Consider the following 23,510-nt stretch of genomic DNA (forward strand, 5'->3'; position numbering starts at 1 on the left):
TCTGTTTGTAATATTAAAATTTAAAGGTATTTACTAAATGCATATGTATGTATAAACGGTACATATACCGAAATAACAATCTTTACACTTTTGTCTGTCTGTTTGTTCCGGGTAATCTCTGGAACGGCTGGACCAATTTCGAAGGGACTTTTACTGGCAGATAGCTGATGTTACAAGGAGTAACTTAGGCTACTTATATTTTATATATAAAATAAAAATAAAGTCACGCTGCATTGTCCAAATAACTTAAATTCTAACGCGTATGAAGTCGCGGGCACAGAGCTAGTAAAATATACAAACATATATTCAAAGCAACTACACCCCCCCCCACACACACACCCACCTCCAAATTCCATAACAATTTCACTACCATCCAAGCACTCCAAGTTACGTATTAACACACCATGCCTGCTGTTTACGTATTACACAGTAAGAGACTCGTAAATCAGGTCGAAGCAATCTTTAGGCTGCGCGCGCGCAGGCCGTCGACCCGATGACTCACGGCCCTTACAAGGTATGCGTGGGCGTTGGTTGCAGATTTCGATATTACCAATGGCTGTATTGAACTGTTATATAATCGAAATGAGATCGTTGCTTTATTGCAGACTATTGCCTTTTTTAATTACATAATTATCATAAGGAGACTTGGACAAGCGGTTAAAAGGTCGCAAGTTAGATACCGATTTCTAGTGCTATTGTCCCCCCCTCCTAGCACACAGCTTTAAGCTCAATTTGAGCAGTAAATAAGAATAGTAAGTAATTCTTTAAAAGCACTGTTTTCTGTTTCCGATAATACATTACATCAAAATCAAAATATACTTTATTCAAATAGGCTTTTACAGTTGAATCGTCATTTTACAGAACTGTATTACACGCAAAGCTTCCACCATCATGATGAGCATGTCAGGATCGGCTCCAAGCCACAGAACTCCTCAACGGTCGACGGCACGAACACGAAATTTCGTATATAAAACAATAGCTCTTAATTACGAGTTCGAGTAATATTTTTAGCTAGTAATCGTCGAGTCATTCGAAACGGTTTACAATGTGAAAGTTATTATTTACTTGAACTTTCTACGTTCATTGCGAGACGACTTTGTTTACATATCAGCATCGTTTATATAGTCAAGAGGGAATATTTGTAAAGTATAAGTAACAGTCGAACATACCACAGCTGGGCTTCCTGACCTTCGTGCGGCTTTTGACGTTTATTTCTTATTAGCTTACGCCCGCAACTTTGCTCGCGTTTTAGGGTTTGGTTTGCAGGTATAATGCATACAATATCTTTATAAATAACAGCATATGTGTTATTCTAATGTATAAGCTATATTATTGTAAAGTTTCATTAAAGTTGATTCGGTAGTTTTGCGTGAAAGAGTAACACATATATAGAAACTTTCGCCTTTGTAATATTTGTAACGATTATCCAACAAATGACGAATTTCCGTACAAACTGATCGTCATCACCAATTCATACCTTCATCTTTAACAGAAGCAATTTATTTCATTAAGTATATTTGTATCTTTACAATAAAGCTATTTTTTATTACAGAAATAATACTAAAATATTAAAAATAAACTTATTTCGACGAGAATGAAGGCGTTTACGTTTAATATAAGATACATTTTACGTATATTTAATTTATACTTTTTAGTATTAAATAAAAAATGTAGTAATAATTGTATTTATAGTTTTTGGGACTAAGATTTGATTGACGTTAATTTAACTTGAAAAATTAGATCAATCTATTCAAATCAAAGAAGAAGTAAAAACAAACCTTAGATTTACATATTCCATACGATTTCCTAATTACTCTGCTATGTTTTGTCAAGCTTAACTTCCCTTCCAAATTTCCAATTACAACTTCGAAGACGATCAAAACGCCATTCGCGAATCAATACAGGATACAATAGACTATTCAAACTTTCGACCAATGACGTCGCGTCAAATCAAGGTCAAATGTTTATTTATCAAACTCGAATTCCTTCATTCAATATAGAAGCATTACATTTACTTATTGATAGTCAAATTAAACACAACCACCGGTTCGGAAGAGGAAACACCCTGACCTGAGAAGAACCGGCGAAAGAAACTCAGTGGGTCTTTTTTTTTTTGTCAAATTAATTAACTACATTATTTTTTTTATGTTATAGGGGGCAAACGAGCAGGAGGCTCACCTGATGGAACGTGATTACCACCGACCATGGACATCTGCAACACCAGGGGGTTGCAGGTGCGTTGCCGGCCTTTAAAATATTTCTGGCTATTTCTATTCATATATTGAATACGAATAGAAATAGCCAGGAGGCAATATATATGTACTTTGCCTACTGAATAGACTATACACACACACACAGAGACAGGTGAACCACACAAAGTTCGCAAGATAACACGATTCTGTACACGTGATACCGTACACAAAACGGTTTTATATCAAGTCATACAGAATTAAAAAAAAAAATAACAAAAACGATTACCGCAGTCACACCTGACGGAACCCCAATGACGGGTTCCGGACACGGACGCCGCCAATTGGGGACGGGAAGTTGCAAGATGGAATATATAATTTCAGTACGGTGCTCGCTGCGATTTATACATTTGATACATTTATCATTGGTCTAGTCAATATAAGGCTGCATATCTGTTGGTCTTAGGTTCAAAACACGAATCAGGCCAATAAAATAACATTTATGTATTTTTTCTGAAGGCAATTTTTCTATGATTATACCTAATACCAAACAATACTACAAGTAAAATCAAACTGTACCGTAGTAATTCTCTCCTTATACAATTTCTAAAAAAAAATCGGATCATACGAAACACACACAGACAGACATTCGTTCGTGTTAAGTACACCAAACGTACGTCCACGCCGGTGATCACGAACCTTGACATATAAAACGTATTATTACATCATTAAACGTTACGGTGAAGGTTTCTGCGTACAGGATGTTGCCAATTGGAAATGGGATGCTGTGATCTCTAAACGAAACATATATCGGAGTAATTTTAATATCTTCCACTCAATGTTAAAACGTTTAACGTATTCTGTCGTTTAGTTATGAAACTGAACACATGAATCTTAACCGAAATATCCGTGCGATTTATTTGCTTTCTAATAATTCTCGTGCTGGGCTGGTAAGGAAAACGTCATGTGAAAAATTCCATTTATCGGATGAATCTGCTATATGTACATCAATCAACCAGCATTGGAGCAGCATTGTTAAAGCGATCTCCTCAAAAAAAAGAGCCCCAACTTAAATAAATAAATATTGGACAACATCACATACATTACTCTGATCCCAATGTAAGTAGCTAAAGCACTTGTGTTATGGAAAATCAGAAGTAACGACGGTACCACATACACCCAGACCCAAGACAACATAGAAAACTAATGAACTTTTTCTACATCGATTCGGCCGGGAATCGAACCCGGGATCTCGAAGTAGCGTACCCATGAACACCGGTGTACACACTACTCGACCAATAAGGTCGTCGTTTTGAATACTATACATTTTTCGTATTCTCTCCAAATATTTTAAAAGGTTGGCTGGCGCTTTTTAAATAGACCGACCAGAAGTTACCACTTACCATCATCTTAAAATTTTGACTTTCCCAAACACAATTCAAATCCTTTACATAATATTACTAAGTACAATAAAAAATATAACAATAGAACCACTTCAATACAACCCAAAACATACACCCGAAATTACCCTCAAACATTACTCTTTTATAGACACGTCACAATAACGGGTAACCCTATTCCAAATTTAAAATTAACAAACTGAACGCTGAACGCTCATTCCATGCTTGACTCTCAACGGGGGCGGACGTGTTTAATGACATAATAATTGCTCTTTTGCGTGTTCATTTTAACCTTAATGAGGGTCGTGTTATGTTTATATAATAGTTTCTATGTCCGTTGTCGTTGAACACCATTTTGACAGAATACTATTTAACTCATGTTCGTTTTTTAAGTATTTTTAATGTTAAAAATCATTTTTCAGTACTCACTTAGTTACTCGTGATGAAACAGATTACAGTTGACACCTTGGAGTCATACACGATCTGTAACAATTAAAAAACTTTTAAGACTTCATTCTATACTATATATATAAAAAAAAACCATATTCACAAACGTCTGTCTGTGATTTAAATATATATAAAATCATATACAATGGAAGCTATTATTTTATTTATAATGAAGGTAACGACAGTTCACAGATTAGAGTACAAGTTAGCCGAATACTGGAAGAGATCACCACCAATATAGACGTCATTGAAGAAACGTCAAATGTCGTACCCACTTGCCATTACAAGTACCAAATAACAATGTTATCCTTCGTGCGAAAACTACCTTCAATCGTGTCTCAAACTAACCTTTACCCAACGGTGGGCTATTAGCTGGCCATTAGATACACTCTCGCTCGACCCACTTCGATAGCATCACGGTTTTGCCTCGCTTCGTCTTGTTTCATTAAAACTTAATTAACGTTACTTTTAACGACTGATTAGTAATAAGTTAACGTGTACTTCGCGATCTATTGGTGTTAAGTATTCTAGTTTTAACCGTTTACGGTGAAGCCGGGAAGGGTAATGTCTTAAATTTCATGTCATTTGAAAACCCGTCTGGGTAGGTACCACCCACTCATCTATGTAAGGAGTGGTTAATGCATATATATAGGTATTTTAAAACGAAGTCCTTTAACTTCGCTTACAGTAGAGTGAACCGGCAGAAATCGTTACGTAAAAAAATAAACGGTAGGCCCCTTCCAAGCGATCATTCCCTCCCTTTCGTAAAACAGTTAATTTTGATTATTTTTTTAAATTCATTGATTACCGTAACATCATTTTTTACGGTTAACAGTTGTTGGGGTAACAGTAATATCCTGACCGATTTCGACCACGGCGGTAAATAGCAAGGCAGACTACCTGACTGCGCAGGACATATTATACTGCATGCTGCGCAGAAACACAGGTGCACTGTCTATACCCTCACTCTCGTAGGCCAATGGGACGGCAATTCCGACACGACCGGAAATATATTGGGCGCGGGACCAACGGATTTATGTTTTCCACGGGATTGTACACACTGCCGAATGCCAAATTCGGAACTATTACTGAAAAACTCGATAACATTTTATCGTTCCGACTTGACGTTCGAACCCTCAGGATCTACGGCCTTATATCTAGCCACTAGACGACGCAGTCATACTGATGTGAAGCCGCAGTCGTTAACTAGTATCATATATTTTTCAAAAAGTTACATCATTAAACAATGCTTTACCACAATTCCGTAACAATAATAAGAAAACAATAAAATCAGTATCGAAATACACAAATCGGACATCGAACTGATAACCCTATCGGCTAATTAAACATGGCGGCGAACAATGGGAGCGTGACGTAACCGGGTCAACGACCACGATCCATTAGAAGGGAGGCAGTGGTATATGAAAATATATTGATAAAGTTTAATAAGGAACAATATCGAATATCAATTCATTTGGACTTAATACCTTTCGCTTTTGTATTATACTGGTTGTCGTCTGCGGCTTCGCCTTCGCTGGTTGTCGTGTGTTAGGCAAAAAAGTAGCCATATCCCTCCTTGGAGTTCAAGATCGCTTCGTGCCAAATTTCATCAAATTCGGTTCATTGTTTTGGCAGCGAAAGAGCGACAGACAGACAGAGTTACTTACATTTATCATATTAAGTATAGATTTAATTCGTTCCAAAGTTTTCTTTAACCATAAAAGGCCTGTAAATATCACATTAGAAGAACTTGCGCAAGCCGGTCCAGGTAGGCATCTCACTCATCACAAAATCTACCGCCAAGAAGCAATACTTTGCTTAGCGTTCGATTCGAAGGGTGGGAAGATAAATAATGGAAATAACATCTCAGTTAAGTGGTTACTTACCCAAGTGACTTAACGTGTTGTATATTAATATAAATATAATATAATATAAATAAATATTGGACAACATCACATACATTACTCTGATCCCAATGTAAGCAGCTAAAGCACTTGTGTTATGGCAAATCAGAAGTAACGACGGTACCACAAACACCCAGACCCAAGACAACATAGAAAATTATTGAACTTTTACTACTATTAAATAAGTATTTTTAACGATCAATGGTATGACTTTGACGCATGACGTACTTCTCTTCTCGCTAGGGCTGCGGCAACGTGTGTATCCTTAAAGTAAGCCAGTGTAACGAACCATTATCCTTCTCCTATCCTACAAATAATATCACCCATCCCTTGGCTCGTGTATGAAGACCAATAGAATCTCAAGACGGAAGTGTCTTCAAGAGTAAGAACCCGGGTCACGAGGTACCAACCGTCATTTTTATTCATAATCAAATGAATATTATTTAATATAATAATTTTTTTTTTTTTTATATAAATAAATATTAAATAAATATTGGACAACATCACATACATTACTCTGATCCCAATGTAAGTAACTAAAGCACTTGTGTTATGGACATCAGAAGTAACGACGGTACCACAAACACCCAGACCCAAGACAACATAGAAAACTAATGAAGTTTTTCTACATCGACTCGGCCGGGAATCGAACCCGGGACCTCGGAGTGGCGTACCCATGAAAACCGGTGTACACACTACTCGACCACGGAGGTCGTCAAAATACAGTCAGCTTATCTATCGCGTACACAATCATAAACTGAGCATTGAAGCCAAAGTGGACAGTCTTCCAAACGGTGCCTCTCGGCAAAGGTGCCAATTAAAAAATAACCAAGTAACCACACGATATAATTCCACCATTCCGGTTACGCCCACAGTCTGTCGTTGAAGTTTTAAATTGGGTTCTTACATTAGTGTGGGTTTACCATTAGTAACGCCATTTGTCTTTAACTGACTCTTACTTGCTCACGATATTATTTTTATTTAGATATTTTTGTTGAAATTAAAAAAAAAAAACAATTCATCTTCTTTTATTTGGAGAGGAACTCGGTTTTTGAAAGTGAACTAACTAATAACTTTAGTAAAGTCGACTACTAGAAACATACCCTTCAAAGTGCTCTAATTCGCACAATTTTCGTCAGGTAGGTGGTACCCGCATGAAAAAGACAGGGGGGGGGGCCTTAGTTGAGGGACTTTTACTTCTATTTGGGCTGTTAGAATCCAAACAAGTCTTCAAACGTGAACAATCACCATGAAGAAATAATTAAAACGATAAATTTATATTGTTGTTTAGGAGATAATAGCGAACGAAATGTCCGACGATAAACACATAACGGCAGGCGAATGACGTATCAGACGTCGTTAACGGCACGTGTCGAATCACTCGAATGCAATCAAATAATTGTGTACAGACATTACAATCGTGAACAATTTTGTATAATTGCCCAAGACATACACCGACACATACAAATCTACATATATATATATAAGAAAAATAAACGCGTGGAACTTTACGTTTTATACAATTCTATAAAATGGCACCCTTTTTTAATTACAGAAATACATTATACAGCCGTTATGGCCCAATGGTTGCGACGTGAGAATGTGTATCGACTATTTTGGGTTCAAATTCCGGCAAATACCACTTTGTTGTGTAAAACGATGTTTACAATTTATCTCGTACTCTAAGGTGAGGGAAATGCATTTGCCGGATGTTTGCGTGTCGTATTTCCCCCCTTTGAAATTGAAATTTACATAAATCGTTATATATATATATATGTATATATGTTACTGTAAAAGCTCGAACTACGGGTAAATCCAATTCTTAATGGTGAATGCCCAAAACGGTTTGCGATTCGAACTTTATCCACCATTCAATTAGTAAATCTTAGGATTTACATTTGAGGCATGTAAACGTTGAAAAAAAATTAATTTAAATAGGTTAGGTTAGGTTGGTAAAAGTCCGAAAAAGTCGTCCCTTTATAATAAATACTTACATTTACCAACTCACGTCGGTAAATCTTAAGGTTTTACTGGAAAATCTTGAGATTTACCTTAGTTCGAGCTTTTACAGTAACATATATATATATAACGATTTATGGAAATTTCAACTTCAAAGGGGGAAATACGGCACGCAAACATCCGGCAAATGCAATTTCCCTCACCTTAGAGTACGAGATAAATTGTAAACATCGTTTTGCACAACAAAGTGGTATTTGCCGGAATTTGAACCCACAATAGTCGATACACAGTCTCACGTCGCAACCATTGGGCCATATCGGCTGTACAATGTATTTCTGTAATTAAAAAAGGGTACAATTTTATAGAATTGTATAAAACGTAAAGGCTACCACCGCGCCGGTTCAGAATATAGATTCTAGCGCGAATAACCGACAAAAAACTCAGTAGTTACTCTATTTCAACGTTAGATATACATTATGTTTGTTAAATACAATAATATATAATACCCTATGTATTATATATTATTGTATTTACTGCCTGAAAGTCGACAAGTATTAGTTCCACGGTTTTATTTTTCTTATATATTCTTGTGTTGAATAATATGCCTCATTTATTAATGTATTTATAAAAAATGAATTTAGAAATCGGCAAAGTTATTATTTTCCTATCTCTACCCCCCTACATCTCCCCTCCCTTAGTGACGATACACAGACGAGTTCGATGTACCATAGAGCACCATTGATTAAACAAGTCCCCTATACATTCGTTTTTAGGTATTGAAAGCACCTAACCAGTAAGCCTAAGTTTGAATATTTTATTTCTACTTATTCCGGCATCAGAGAACGCATTTAGCTCTTAGTCTGCCATTTGTGAATTACATATATTAAGATGTTAATTAAAGTATTAAGTAATGACGATGGCTTTGGACAATTTCGGTCACGGCGCGAAATCTCCAAGAAGACAGGACAACGCCGGACAGGACAACGCTGGGGTAATAGCTGCACATTAAATATCGGTTATGGTCTCATTTTGGAGACCATAGAATTGCAGAAATATAAAGAGGATTCTTGATTGCAATTTACCAAATTGTTACGATTTATCAAAGAATTAATTTTAGATAGTCGAAAGAGTTACTGGTCGGATAGAGCGGCGCTACGGCTGTATAAGATAAGAAATAAAAAAAACGTAAACTAAATTGTTATCGACAAACTCCAATTCTAACTGACTACTGTATAATATTTACATTACAAATTTAATTTGGAAAACCTTTCATCGTTTTGGCGCCAAATGTGACGATGAGTGAATGAGTGACGGTTTACAATGAAACGAAATCCTGTCATTGGTATCGAAATTCCTAAAAAATCTTCTGAACAAACGCGAAAAGTTTCGCGGGAGACCCACTAGTGTTAAATAATAATACCTTTTCAGATGACTATATATATATATTAATATTATTACATGTGTAAATAGCTTTTACGACCGACATTAAATTGACATTTTACAAGATCCATTTAAATTGTCGTCAATAAAAACACCGGTACGAAATGTACTCTAATGAGAAGTTAATATTTACTGTTAAATGGGTAATTAAAACTTGTTCGAAAGGCTTTAAAAAGCTCGTCAGATATTCTCTGCGATAGTGCATCGGTCTCTATGGTGAGTATATCAGTGCAACTGCAGTCGCATCTTAGCTCATAAGGTTTGTGGCGCATACTAGATTTCGTTCAAACCAATTTTCGGTGGAAGTTTGCATAGTAATGTACATCATATATTTTTTTTTAGTTTTAACATTGTCTTAATTTCCAAGTTGCAGGGGGGGGGTACAAACATTTTACCACTTTGGAAGTGTCTCTTGCGCAAACTATTCAGTTAAGAAAAAAATATATATTAGAAACCTCTATAAAATCTTAATGCTGTTCACAGAATACATCTACTGACCAAGTTTCAATAGTATAATACTTATAGTTTCGGAACAAAGTGACAGACAAACAGACTATAAAGGTATAACGAATCCATAAGGGTTCCGTTTTTTGCCATTTGTCTACGGAACCGTAAAAAAGGCGACATCTTCAATATCGTATTTAAGAAATCACGAATGCATTTCTCCAAAACACACATCGCACTTAGTCGTCGTAATTACAGTCACAAGAGACACCATAGAATATTCTAGACGACATTCGAGTGTAGGAATAAATGATAAGAATACACTCTTCGATAAAATGAGTGATAAAATAAAACGTTGTTTTTTATCATACCTAATTCTTTAAACAATCTTGACCCACTTGTATCTTTAATGTAGTTTATAATCATTGTAAACATATTTTTTATAAATCAACTAGATCGCCGTCTCGACTTCGTTTAGGTTAAATAAAAAAAAAAAAAATACTACATAATCGCAGAGAGTCCAATCTAAATCATCAAGGGACTTATTAAAATACCCACAAATAAAAAATAACATTGAAATCAATTTAACTATTTAGATTTGAGTTATAAATCAAAATATAGTTTATTCGAGTAGGCTTTTACAAGCACTTTTGAATCGTCATTTAACAAACTATTTAAAGTAAAGCTACCACCGGTTCGGAATGTAGATTCTACCGAGAGGAACCGGCAAGAAACTCAGTAGTTACTCTTTTTCAACATCTAAAAATACACACGTATTAACATACGTGTGTGTGTGTGTGTGCCTTGTTATTTTAATCACTCAAACTGCACAACACTTTATTATACACTAATACAACTTTACTTTCCGACGTTAGGATTTTAATTATAATTTAAAACACTACATTTATAATATACGTATACATATTTACATGTCAGCACACCTTTCTTGTTCGTATCTAGACAACACGAATGGCTGGTTGTCCGACTTTAATTACAAGCTTAATTTCTAGTCAAAATAAAAACCATACGATTGAAATAATAAAATAATTGTGTGGTCATATATACCTTCGACAAATTTTATCCTTCCAATATTTGAACAAATTATCTGTAGCTATAAAAATGTGACTGTTATTTTTTTTTTTGCACTCTCATCACGCAAAGACCGCCGTATATTTTGACGTAAAATATGTTCCATTATATTCTAAGTGCATTGCCTATATAATTCTAAGTTATCCACATCTGACTAGAGTTCTGAGCAAATAATAATCTTAAATTATAGACATACTTATTTTTTACTTTCGTATTGAAAAGATAATTAATGTGATATTATTATTATTCAGCGTGTTTCAAAGAAGATTTTTATCTTAACATTATCATACAAGATAAATCAACGTAAAAAGTAACCATAGCAACACGTGGTAAGTCTGCTAGCGAACTCTAACTAACAACTGAGCCTGTGGCTCATCATCAACAAATTTTAGATTGAAGAACGACTATAAAAAGAAAAATTATTGTCTATTCCGGCTGGGAAAGTCGAAATTATCAGCCTTTCTCTAATATAACATACATATGTATAGACCTTCCTCTTGAATCACTGTTAATAATGTAAACCGCATTGAAATCCGTTGCGTATTTCAAAAGATCTAAGCGTTCCGAGCGGGTAGCGACCTGTTGAACGTGTTTGGTACATTTTTTCTGGGACAAATATTTAACCTATATGCTATTCTAGACTATAATCTACCTCTACCAAATTTCAGACCCGTTAATCCATTCCGGAAATCAACAAGCATCTATCCATCGAAACTTTCGCAATTATGACATTACTCAGACAAGGACATCGATGTAAAATTTAAAAGACACGTTATAACAGAATCATTCTTACGCGTTACATCGATAAACTTAACTCATATTGACAAAAGTCACTTACAAAAAGCGGAATTCGAACACGACCCACAACTCGACCTCTCTTTCACGCAGATACGTGACTCTCGCTCGCACGCAAGACCGGTCGGTTCGGTGCCCGGTTTTTGGATAAAAAAAAAAAGAGAATTTGAACTCCCGTATCCTTTTATTTTTTGTTACGAGTTGCAACGTTTTAGGCGAACGACTACCACGGATAAGTGGGATAGGAACCAGCGAACGATCACAGTGACGGTAACGTTGACCTTAAAAAATATATTAGTAAAATATTTAAACCATAAAACATTCGAAATAATTATTTAAATTAAAGCTACTTTTAGTTATAGAGGTAGGGGACGACCAAAGAAACGATGGATGGATTGTGTGAAAGACGATTTGGTTAGAAAGAATGTTACTTGTGAGATGACCTCCGACAGAGAAGTATGGAAGAGGAAGACATGCTGCGCCGACCCCAAGTAAAATTGGGATAAGGGCAGGAGGATGGAAAGGTACTTTTTATGATATCGGTAGGCGGACGAGCACATGGGCCACCTGATGATAAGTGGTCACCACAGTCCAAAGACAATGGTGCTGTAAGAAATATGAACCATTCCTTACATCACCAATACGACACCAACCTTGGGAACTAAGATGATATGTCCCTTGTGCTTGTAGTTATACTGGATCAATCACCCTACAAACCGGAACACAACAATACTGAGTCACTGCTGTTCGGCGGTGGAATATCTGATGAGTGGGTGTTACCTACCCAGACGGGATTGCACAAAGCCCTACCACAAAGTAAAAAATATAATACATCCTTACTAGAGCATTCGTTTACGGTATTCGTTTCTATAATAAGATTCCATAGATATTTTTAACTTTGCCTTTAGAAAAATTTAGAGCTAAAAAAAATTTATAAATAGCCTTATTACTTAAATACAAGATTATATTAATGATAAAAAAAAAAAAGCGGCCTTAGTATATGTTGGTTTCCGGACAGGATATACGTATACATTTAATTGTACCTTACTGACATACTATAATTAAAATGGTAGAAAAGAGTGCCCGAGTTTCCTGTCGGTTCTTCTCGGTAGAAGCTACTTTCCAAACGAGTGATAGTTTAACATTTAATTCAACACTGAAATGTGACGATGCAATAATACTTATATGAGCCCACTCGAATTTAGAAATCAAATATATTTTTTTTTAGTACTTGGCGATAGGGGTTTGTGCCAGCTTTGTCTGAATAGTAAGGTAGGTACCACACACTCATCACAAACTCTAACAACATCGATAATTCCTGTTGTGTTCCTTGTTTAATTACGGGCACAGGAGACATAGCCACTTGGTTCCCAAGGTTGGTAGCGCATTGGAGATGCAAGGAATAGATAATATTTCTTACAGCGCCAATGTCTATGGACGGTGATGACTTTTAACATCAGGTGGCCCATTTCCTCGTCTACCGATATATAAAATAAAAAAAGTCACTTGGTTACCAAGATCAGTGGTGCATTGATGATGTTATAATAATATTTCTTACAGCGCCAATTTGCAAGAATGGCAAACATTTTATTAATAGTGACATCCAATCGTTCGGCTTTGTCACCATGGAAGGCGTTGCGTTCGTTTGTCAACGTTCTGAACTTATTTAAGTCTAGTCAAGAATATGGAAACAGTCAAAATGGCAGAACTACACTCTGAAGTCAAAAACTCATCAGATCATCTAGCTATTTAAAAAAAAAAAGATACATTACAGGCTAGACCTAAACACCTCAAGCACGAACGACAATAAAAGAGGCCTTTAATTATTATCTTACAAATAAATCGAGAAATTTCTGTCACTCGAATATTCCAATCATTAAATTAATTACAGACTATCATTTCATTTGTGACGTGTTCCTTTCTCTTCGTTTCCTATCAGCAACTTTTAAAAACAGTAATATTAATATCGAAAAGATCGCATTACATATATATTACTATATCACATAATTATATATTAAACCGGCGAATATGTTTCTTTAGAATCTCTATTTCGGGACTCATATCACATGTATAACCTCCCCCCCCCTCACTAATCCAGCCTTGAAAATTGCTATGAATACTCGTCAAAAAGTAATCTACTTGTCTATATCATACACATACAACAAACGACACAAAATTACAATATGCTCCATATCATTTCCATTATTGCCTTTATTCTGTGACCATTCTGACCTTGGACCCACTTGAGCTTGTTCCTTGCTGATGTCATATGAAGCTAAATGTTTATACCAACCAGCGATGTCATCGCCTTTGAAAACATTCTATATTTGTATTGTACGTAAAGTTAACACACTAACTAAATTAAATCTATACAAGTATTATATATACAAAAGTAATTCTGTCTGTTGCTCTTTTTTGCCAAATTACTGAACTGATTTTATGAAGTTTGGTATAAGGCAAGCTTAAATTCTAAGGAGGGACATAGTATACTTATTTGACGACCAACCCCTAAAACGCGCTCGATAACTGGAAAAATACGTTGAAAGATTCACGTGTATTTTTATTAATAGAACCTTCTACCATTGGTGCTGCAATCAATCAATTTTGCTTGGTGGTAGGGCGTTGTGCAAGCCCGTCTGGGTAGGTACCACCCACTCATCAGATATTTTACCGCCAAACAGCGCTATTGTCGATGGGCGGTAGTGACCACTTACCATCAGGTGACTTATTTGCTCGTCCGCCTAGCGATATCATAAAAAAAAAACCAAATTAACCAAATCTTTTTTTTTATGTTAGAGGTGGCAAACGAGCAGGAGGCTCATGGAAAGTGACTACCACCGCCCATGGACATCTGCAACACCGGGGGGCTTGCAGGTGCGTTACCAACCTTTCAGGAAGGAGTACGCTCTTTTCTTGAAAGTTCCCAAGTCGTATCGTTTCGGAAAAACCGCCGGCGAAAGCTGGTTCCACAGAGTGGTTGTGCGAGGCAGAAAATGTCTTAAAAATCGCGCTGTTGTGGATTTTCGGACATCTAGGTTGTGCGGGTGATATTTGGAATTTTGACGAGATGTCCGAAGGTGAAATTCAGCAGCCGGGATTAATCCGAAAAAATCCTCGGAACATTCCCCGTGATAAATTCTGTAGAAGATGCAGAGCGATCCAACATCTCTACGCAAAGCCAAAGGATCAAGCAGATCGGAGAGGGCTTGATCGTCGATAACTCGAGCCGCTCTATGTTGGATACTGTCAAATGGAAGGAACTGGTACTGGGGAGCACCCGCCCAGAGGTGAGAGCAGTACTCCATGTGTGGCCGAATTTATCTCTTGTAGATTCTTAGACGATGGGCGAATTGACGATGTAAGTATTAATTAAATTAATATTTCATACATATCTGGAAGGTGGTTGATCACTTAGCAACAGGCAAGTCTGTCTGCCTAAATGAAAAAAAAAATCAAGATAAACAGACGAAGAACTTTATACCGCCTTATTTTGCAAGGTTACCTCTCATCTAAACCGAAAACCGTTTAACGAGAACCACACATAAAAAAGCCATATACGCAATGATCCGACACCATCACATCTGGAACCGTGCCAATTTTGATTTACAACTCTTGATTACGTATATTCTCCATCAGCATTCTAACATACACGCCCTTGCTTGAACTAATAACCTGGTGATTATCCAATTCGAAGAGCAAATGAGGCTCACAGACGGCCTTAGCCTAGGACTTATGGACTTTTACTGTGTCTATTGTCCATTATGATTTCTTAGCAACTATCTATTTATTTTTCTATGAATAAAACTTTCATTCAAATCAGTCCCAATAAAAAACTTATTAAAAAGTTTTTTATTTAAACAAGTAGTTCAAAAACGATCGATTGATATACGACACCGATTCGTTTAATATTCAAACTCCATATATATGTATATATATATATATATATATATATATGTACTTTTCAATTGCACATATAGTACAACCCTATGATTTGCCGTTGCTCAATTATATGAGATTTTACGAAATCTCGTCTCCGTTAGGTCAAATAAACGTTCGTGTGTGGAGTTTTTATGCGAATACAGGGTGCTTGCAATACAGGTTATATAAGGTATGTTACACAGTGAAACTATAACAAAATAAAAACAATTTTCAACTTTTGCAACGGACCAGACTGTTGTAAATTAGTTTTAAAGACACCTAGGTGACGTCAAAAATACAAAAAACGTTAAAAATACATAATAAAATGTTGCTTATTTCTTAAGATTTTGTATTAGATTTTGATATTAATGCAATCTACAGACATCGTAATGGTTTTAATTTGTAAAAAATCCACATAATAGGATTCCTCCCCAGCGGCTTTAGGCCTTTTGTGAAGGGATACTATTACGAGAAAAAATGTTTCAATAGATCTAATCATTTTTCTATACAAGTAGGTTACCATTACATAAAAAAAAACAAAATAAAATGTCTCAATATTTTAAATAAAATCATGAATTCGTCGACATATCCAACCATGTCATACAAATCTCTGATTGGTAGTTAATGACGTCATAAAGTCGCTCGGCGCCAATAGGGTGTAATCCTCGCTAAAAATTCACATACTAATTACCTAACGACATTCTCATAATCATTCAACATATCATCTCCCAAAGTCTCCATCGCCGACGATTAATATACCAATTCACACTGATACAATTTAATCGTATTATAGCATAGCTTCCAATAAATCACAATCACATAACCAGAAATTCCGGTCGTTCGGCTTTGGCAAATGGCAAAGCCACAACTCCAATTTACGCAATACTGATAAGATGTGATGTACTTACTAATATATATATGAATCTCGTCCGCCTGTATAAAAACACCACGCTTAACGTACTTACTAAATATAGGTTTTTTTTTGTTTTTTGTTTAAATTAATCAATCATAAATCTACTTGAAAATGATTACCAATACAATTCAATCGTTATAATATTATATATATATACCTATAATAACGTATATAAACCTAAGATTTACCGATTATCAATGGTAAATGTCCATAAGACTGGGATTCGAACTTTCACCAACATTACTTGGTAAATCTTAGGATTTACATGTTAGGTTAGGTTGGAATGGTAAAAGTCCAAAAAAGTCGTCCCTCTATAATAAATGTCGGTAAATCTTAGGTTTTACTGGAAAATCTTAGGATTTACCTTAGTTCGAGGTATATAATACTATTGATAAGTAGGGGTTGATCGTCAGGCGTTAAGCACATAAACAACACTACGTCTTTTCTTGGAGTTTAAGCTTGCTTCACACCAAATTTTATCAAATTCGTTTCAGTAATTTTTACGTTAAAGATCAAAAAACAGTTATACTTTCGCAATTATAATATCATTATATATGTAAACTACATATATATATATAAAGGCTGTGTATATGTGCTATGTTGTGCACTAATACCAGATCCTGTTTAACATATCTTTATTTATAATAAAACACTAATCCACTTAACTACTTATAACCACTTTAATTTTACGTCTAAAGTTCCCGATAACGACTTCGCCGACATTCAAATGTCACCAGCAAATTTATGATACAACAGTAAATATTCAATACTTCATCTTTACTCCTAATTTGGTTGGAATAGAATATAAACATACTCATAAATCTACATAGTATAACACAAAGTCGCTTCCCGTCTGTACGTTTAGATCTTTTAAACTACGCAACGGATTTCTATGCGATTTTCATCAATGAATAGAGTGATTCAATTCAATTCAACGGCTTAAGGATTCTGCAATTTGGTTGAGAGGTAGATTATACTGCAATATGACATAGCTTAATTTTATCCCAGAAAAATGTATGTCTTTAGTATATAACAAACTCATTACCCGCCCTCGGAACGCTTTGATCTTTTAAAATACGTAAGGATTTTAATTCTGGTTTCAGCAATAAACAGAGTTATTCAAGAGGATTGTATATATAATACCTGCATGTTATAGTACAGAAAAGTCGAAAATTTCAAATTTCCTAGCCGGAAAAAAGAACAAACAAATTTAAAAGCTGTATATAGTACCTACCGGTATCCGTTTGAAGCCGCGACGGGTAGCCTGTAAACATACATAACTAAACTAATATCGTAATAACTCAATCACGATAACCACGTCTGTGGATGTTCGGATTGATAAAAAAAAAACACCGTTGACGTCACCGTTTATACGAGTTGTATTTATAATAACCAGTCTTCAAATCTTAGTAACATGTAACTGTACTAAACACTCCAACCGTACGTGATCACGTTTTTGTGATAAAAATAACCACGGCATTAGGTATACCTAACGAACTAACAAAATTAGTACATTGATATACAAATCATTGATATTTCGACGTATCCTGGACACGAGCCAACTTTGACGGATGACGTGTGAGGTTGAGGCGTAATTATGGAAACTATTATAATCTCCAGTGAGATTTGTGAAGTGTCATAATTTCTGAAAATCCTACGATTGTATCTGAGGATAGTACGGCATTAATTAACAGCTTTCCTCCTCCCTTTGAGAAGGTTTCGAGTTTATTTCACCACGCTGCTCGAATGCGGGCATGTGTTTTTTTTTTTTATGTAACAAGTAGGCGGACCGGCATCGGCACATGGTCACCGCAATAAGACATCACCATAAGACATTGGCGCTGTTAAAAATATTAACCATCCCTTACTTCGCCAATACACCACCAACCTTGGGAACTAAGATGTTATGTCCCTTGTGCCTGTAGTTATACTGGCTCACTCACCGTTCAAACCGGAACACAACACTACCAAGTAATGTTACTTGACGACAGAATATCTGACATGGGGTTAGTACCTACTCAAACGGGCTTGTACAAAGCCCTACCACCAAGAACATGCAGCCCTACATGTGGCAGAATTTCATTAAAATTAGACATATGCATAAACACAAATCAAGCGTCTGGAAATTCGGTAGTGCTTGTCTGGACTCGAAACCAAAATCATCGGTTAAGATGCACGCGTTCAAACCACTCGATCATCTCATCTCTTCGGCATTACCAGCGTGATTGCAAAGAGCGTTATTTTTAAAAGCTCTTAAATAACTTCCAGTGTTAGTTTGTTTAGATCAAATCTTACAAGCTAAATTAGAACACATCCTCTCATCCTACGGAGTTGAAAGAAGATCGAAAACCAAGTTCTGTATATAAGAGCAAAATATTTATTAAGTCCATACTTCGTTCGTTTTCGGCGCGTTATAAGAATGAATTTTTATGATGCTCGCGCACAGTGAAAACTACACGACGAAGTTGCTCGCTAAACCGACCATTAATCGAGTTTAGTCGAAATTGTCGAGTCGCTCGAAATAGATAACTTGACGCCTCACTTTTATCTTATTTATTTTATTACAAATTCAAATTGTGAATGTTTAAATTTGTTAGTGAGTTTTATAGCAGTAGTGGTTCAAATAGAAGACATTGAATTTATCATAATAATTATTATTTAAATGTTATTGATAGCATGCAATGCAAAACTATTTGTTTTTTTGGTATACTAAAATTACTCGTATATTTGACTTCAAATTTCCATTGACTGTTGGGGAATACCTTCATTTGGAACCAGCCCTGGGTAAAGAATCAGATCAAGTGTATCACAAAAATTGCTTTGTCATGCAACTGAATCAACATGTTAAACTACAGCTCCGATTCAACTACAGCACTTCCGGTCAAATACACACTCGAATCGCACTAGCAGCATTGCAAAAAAATTTACTCTGTAAGGACGATTTCAAGTCGCACTTGTCATAACACACACATTGTCATACCCATTGAAAAACATACAAACAACATACAAAATTCAAGCTTCGTGTATTAAAATTATAATACGACCAAAAACCGGAACGGATCACGCCACACGCCCGTTGCCTCGAGTAAGCCGACAAAAAAACGAAACAAAAAAAATCGTTCACTCGTATTTTGACAACCGAGCCAGTAACATTAAAAACAACTTTTGTAAATATTACAGATTTCCTTTTTATTTGAACAAAACGTACGGACAAATTCGTACAATACATTACATTTTGAAATGACTCAATTATTTTCACTGGACATTTTTTTGCAACTTGGTACTTACGTGGTTTCTCAAACCCCGTGGATTTGGTTCAGTGGGGGGGGGGGGGGGGATTCAGAAAACATCTGACTTCCGTCACAAATCTTAGGATTGCGACAAGAATGAAGCCACTTAGATAGCATTGGGTACTTTTTTGAAGTGTTTACTTTACTAAAATCGCCCTCGACGCGGTCTAGCCCCCGTCCAAACGACAATAATCCGCTAACGATGTCGTTATGTCAAATAATCTCCTGTCGGAATATAAGCTTACTACAAATATTTATTTATATAAAGATTATGTAAGTTTCTATAGTATATACATGTATTTTAAATGCGAAAGTAAATCTGTATAAATAATAAATATTGGACAACATCACATACATTACTCTGATCCCAATGTAAGTAGCTAAAGCACTCGTGTTAAGGAAAATCAGAAGTAACGACGGCACCGCAAACACCCATACCCAAGACAACATAGAAATCTAATGAACTTTTTCTACATCGACTCGGCCGTAAATCGAACCCGGGACCTCGGAGCATACCCATGAAAACCGATGTGCACACAACTCGACAACAGAAGTCGTCTAATGTACGTCTGACGCTTTTCACGACGAAGCCACTGTAACAGATTTTGATAACATTATTGGTATCAGAGTAATCTTCAGACGCAGGAAAGGGTATAGGCTACTTTTTTTAGAAATATTTATTTATTTATATTTGTGTGCTGTACAGTTTTACGAATTGGCGAAGCCAAAGCCTCGAGTCCAGCTAGTATCAATACAAATCAGTTCATATCACCCTTATAGGGTTTTTACGAGACCCTCTTTTTTATTACGTTCTGCAACACGTTGTCCCTGCGTTACCTCGGATCGGAGTCCTCATTTATATGCGGGTTCCATGTTTAATATTTATTGAAGTCTCAAATTATTCAAACTCATTGTTTTTTTTATTCCCTTTGTAAAGTTGATTATAGTAAATATAATTTATTACTGCAGGCTTGCTATCCCTTTTCAGCCCGATCATAAAATAGAGATAAAATTTGTCATCAAATCTTAATATTAGATGTACAGTACACTCGTTCTCCAATATCATATTTTATTCAAAAAACAATGTTAATGATCCGTGACGACACGGATTCCTTATTCAAAATCGGGCAGGAGTAACGTCGATCCTTTCTTCGAGACCATAGACTAGCAATGGAATAGTTACAGGCAGTTTCTTTACTTTTTTTTATGCGAACTACGACACACAATATTCTTAAAACAAGATATAATCGTTGATCGTCACTATTATTACAAATGCCAACGCAACTGATAATCATGACACTTGACATACAGACGCCCCCCCCCCCTTCCTTTTCAGACGCGGGCGGACATTAGTTTGACATCAATTTATTTGGATATTTAATGCAAAAATTGTACTCATATTTTATGCCGTCTTATTGAAACGAGCTGGCATAGGAGACCGGTTTAACCGTTAATTTCTGTTAAAGACTGTAACATAGCAATTAATATATAATTGAAAGCTTAGTGTATTAAGGTGATATGTTACATTTCGTAAAAATATAATTTTATACCATAACCCCTTCATTTACGACATAAAATTAAATGTTATATCTTAAACTTTACTAAACGCAGTTCGTTGACATTAAAAATTCGCACAGTTAACCTTGAACTGAAATCTGATCCACCGAGTGTTGCATCGGTACAACGTGGTGGAATATTCTCCGACCAATCTCGGAATGAGAAGAGGTGCTTTTACACTAATCACGTAGGTTGACATCACAAACACAGTTAACCTTGAACTTTTGATGTTCAGCTGAATATTCTATTAAGAGTAGGTCGCAGTCAGTCATGACCCTTTATTTTGTAATTTTTTTATATGATGTATTGACGGGTGAGCAAATATGGCCAGGACCTGATGATAAGTGGTCCATCAATACCCAAAGACATTCCTCACCTGGTCAAATTGTGCCTGTAGTTACACTGGCTTCTCACCCTTCAAATACAAGCGTAACAATGCTAAGTATTACTGTTTGGCGGTAGAATTAATGACCTACCCATACGGACACGAAGCTCTACCATCAAGTAAAAAATATCGCCTGGCGATCGGATCAAATTCAGAGATGGTCCAATGGTTAGATCTTAGAACACGTGAATTTTAGCCAAGAGGAAACTTAGTCGGTTAAACATCAGACATTAGTATTTCCCGTTACCTCGTCGCTGTGACGTCACGATACCTACCCAGCGGGACGAAATAGCAATTCCTCTGTCACAAACATATCGCTGACGATTCCACAAACTTTGTACATATCTCTCGACGACAGAGATGACGAATTTGTCGAAATGTATTACCTAATAGCCTAGTTGACGAAGGAAATTGTTGCCGTCCCTTTCTTAAGGTTAAGATTGACAAGGATAGTAAGATATTTACAGTAAACCGGATGAAACTGCGGCTTTACCCGCGCAAAATTTATAAAACTTTACCTACAGCACAGAAAGTTTCACACTCTAGGAATGATTTCCGCGATAAAACCTATCCTATGTTCATCTAAATCGGTTCAGCGGTCTAAGCGCAAGGAGGTAACAGACGGAGTTACTTCCGCATTTATAATATTGGTACCTATAGACACGTTACATACATTCAAAATCAAAAATTAACTTTATTCAAGTAGGCCTTCACATTCTCATTTTAATCGCCATTTTACAGAATCGTGTTAAACATACAAGTTACCACCGGTACGGAATGTAGAATACCGACGAGAAACTCAATAGTTATTCATTTGAGTTACAAAGTTACGTCAGTTAAATACAATTAAATTACAACATATAATATGTCTAACACATTACGATATGTTGTACATGCATATACAGCATGATTGTTTCACCACGGGGCGGGGGTTGCGGATGGCAAGCGGCACAGTACAACAGAACGCCGCACGCGCCGGTGGCAATGTGTACACACTTCATTTATTTAAATGGAAATTTGATCAAAAATTAAGTGCCTATTTCTTTTTACATAATTCGAATGAGAATCATGTACCGAGTATTCTCCTTAAATATGAATAGTAATTCACCAGTCGCCCTATATATATAGATCAATAAATAACTACCAATTCACAAGGGAACGTTGAGTCGTCTGGGAATCGAACATCGGACTATCTCTTCGCGTGAGTTACATACGAGTAAATAATACAGTACATTATCAGTTATTTTCCACCATTTTAATTACAGAATATGTCAATAAAGCACAATTAAACACAAAAATACTAAGTTCACGCTCTTTATCATAAATATAATTTTGCATTTATTTTTTTGACATGAGCTTTAAATTTCTTAATAGGTCAAGTTAAAAATAACTGTGGAATCTTACTACGGAAACGAATACCTCGCGTAATAGGATTTATCAACTTTGGAGAGTCGGAAACTTGGTGTTATTAGTTTGTCTTCCCTCGCAAAAAGCTAGAAACTCGTAAACGACTCACCTCACCACGCTTCTCCATTGCTAGTTGGTTGCCAATTAGTTGTAATCTATACTAATATTCTAAATGCGAAAGTAAATCTGTCTGTCTATCTGTATGTTGCTCTTTCACGACATAGGACTGAACCGAATTTGATGAAATTTTATATGAAGTATGTTTGAGTCTCAAGGAAGGATACAGATTCCTCTTTAATACCTAAAACTTAGGGACCGCCCTCCAAAACGTGTGCGAAGCCGCAGGCGACCACTAATATATAATAAATCAAAT

General features: G+C 36.0%; 1 protein-coding gene across 6 annotated transcripts in view; it reads right to left on the minus strand.

Moving 5' to 3' along the window:
• Hts (hu li tai shao) overlaps positions 1-23,510 on the minus strand; it is a 95,148-nt gene that overhangs the window by 66,055 nt on the left and 5,583 nt on the right. For all 6 annotated transcript variants that reach the window (XM_064219712.1, XM_064219713.1, XM_064219711.1 and 3 more), the window contains exon 2: positions 4,019-4,072. The gene's annotated coding sequence lies outside the window, so the exon portion shown is untranslated. The remainder of the gene's footprint in view (positions 1-4,018; positions 4,073-23,510) is intronic.

This window comes from Vanessa tameamea, chromosome 29, assembly GCF_037043105.1.
Source record: "Vanessa tameamea isolate UH-Manoa-2023 chromosome 29, ilVanTame1 primary haplotype, whole genome shotgun sequence".
NCBI lineage: Eukaryota > Metazoa > Arthropoda > Insecta > Lepidoptera > Nymphalidae > Vanessa > Vanessa tameamea.